The sequence below is a fragment of the Alligator sinensis genome, unplaced genomic scaffold, assembly GCF_000455745.1.
Source record: "Alligator sinensis unplaced genomic scaffold, ASM45574v1 scaffold643_2, whole genome shotgun sequence".
Taxonomy (NCBI): domain Eukaryota; kingdom Metazoa; phylum Chordata; order Crocodylia; family Alligatoridae; genus Alligator; species Alligator sinensis.
The window spans coordinates 3,424-5,566 of record NW_005842588.1 but is presented as its reverse complement, the minus strand read 5'-3'; the positions used below and the strand labels follow the sequence as shown (position 1 = coordinate 5,566).

Sequence of the window (2,143 nt, the reverse complement as noted above, 5' to 3'; positions counted from 1 at the left end):
CCCCCCCCCGTGTTCAGCATCATCTTGCAACTCAACCCGGACAGTGTTTGCCACTGTCACCTCTGGGCTGCCCAGTGCGCGAGCTCTGGGTGGGCAGCAGTAGCCAACACTGCCCAGTGCGGCAAGCAGGGGGGCCACAGCTGCTGCTGCCGATGGGTGAGCTCAGAGCCGGCTTGGTGCTGAGGCTGGCAGCAGGGCCGGGTTACAAGCTGGTGCTGAGTGCGGGGAAAAACGACCCCTCGCTTGCCCTATGGCCCCTCTTTGGGCCCCACCGGTGCTGGCCCTAGGACATTGGTCCCAAGATGGTGACCAGGGGGCGGGGCACCTGTCAAGGGGCGGGGCTACCCATGCAGCCCTTGACAGCCTGCCAAAACTGGGTATGCCAAAACTGGGTAAGCAGCCCTCCGCCCGAAATAATTGCCCACCCCTGAGTTAAACAGACACTTGGCCAAGACAGGCAGTCAAGGATGACCATGCCCCTGAACAGGCAGCTGGACTGATGACCTCATGAGGTCCTTTCCAGATCTACTTTCCTAAGATCCTATACCACATAGCTATGGGTATTTATAAGTACCTGAATAGTTTTTCTCAGTTGAAGAAATAAATCCGAAACAGCAGATAATTAAATGCATTAAGAGGAATAATTTCATGAAATAGCAGATGACACTATAAACACAGCTACTTTATTTAAGAGTGCTATAAAACAGAGAACAGGAACATAGTAATGGCCATCTAAGATCAAATGAAGTGTACTTGTGCTCCAATATCCTGTCTGAGGAAGTGGCTATTTCCAAATATATCTAAGGAAATTAATAAAAACTATTATTAAATAATCTTCCTGTGAAGGTGTTTCCTTCTAACTCTCTACCTTATCATTAGTTATCGTAATGCAACTGCCTAGGGCCCAATCCAAAGTTGATTAACATTAATGAGAAGAGTCCCATTCACTTCAATGAAGAGCTGGTGTCAGACACAACCATACAGATTGATTAGACATTTTTGTTTAGCACTGGTTCAGTAGTACTCTGGCAGTGATTCTACATGCTATGTGAAAGCTGTTTTTAAATCAGTGTCAAATTTGTTTGCCTTGACCTTTCACCTAAACCTCCTAATATTACTATAAAGTGTAAATAAAAACCCAGATTTACCTTGTACCTGTTATTCTAGCCCATAAGCACCTGACCTCTCACAGTTGTTTTAAATTTTCTCTCTGTTACTGATCAGAGACAAGAAAAGACTATCAATATGATAAATCTAATTAAGGAAATAAATCCTGGACCAACTTTGGCACACACAAAAAAAACAACAACAAAAACACCCCCCCCCACCCCAAACAGGCATAAACTGGCCATGAGTACTTTAGACCAGAAATCAGAAGATTCCCAACTAACAAAGGAGTAATGTGGGCAAGAAAACTAATAGTTTTCAAAGTGAAACAGTTTATGAAAAGGATTTTATCTTGTGATTACTTGTATAGTAGGGGACTGGACCTGACAGCCCAGAAGGCCTCTTCCAGGTCTTTATTCTATTCATATGCTTTATAATAGATCACACTACATTTATTCATATGGAACTGATCCACAGATTGCTGAAGCAAAGAAGAAGCCTTTTAAAAAAAAAAAAAAATGACCTCTGGTGTTTAATTCAAATAGCTGAATCCTGGAAGAAATTAATCACTTTAACCCAAACATCAAGATGGTACTGAAACTTAATTTAGATGCCCAACTCAACTGTGCATGCACCACAAATGTCCTTGTAAATAGACTTCATATAAATTCCACATGTTGAAAACTTTCATCGCATTATTTAAGAAACTATAGAATATAGGTACAACACAGCAGTTACTATCATAGCATCAAAACAGTAGGAAGTATCCAACATTGGTATCTAACATAGCTAACTTCTGAGGTTAATCGATTTGCTTTAAGAATCTGTAGTCTAGCTGAATTTACAGTCAACACTCATTTTAGCCAAGCTATTTCATATAAAAAAATCTAGGACATTTTACACTTTTCACAGGCAACAATGCTTACTTCTGTAGTGTTCTACCAGAGAAAAAGGCCATAGAATCTCTAAGATCTAACCACCAAATAGTAATAAAACCAGCAGATAAAGGAGGAGCCATAGTCATCCTAAACCGTGA

General features: G+C 41.5%; 1 protein-coding gene across 2 annotated transcripts in view; it reads right to left on the bottom strand.

Annotated features, from left to right (window-relative positions):
- LOC102378889 (homeobox protein PKNOX1) overlaps positions 1-2,143 on the bottom strand; it is a 20,555-nt gene that overhangs the window by 16,260 nt on the left and 2,152 nt on the right. The gene's annotated exons all lie outside the window — the stretch shown is intronic.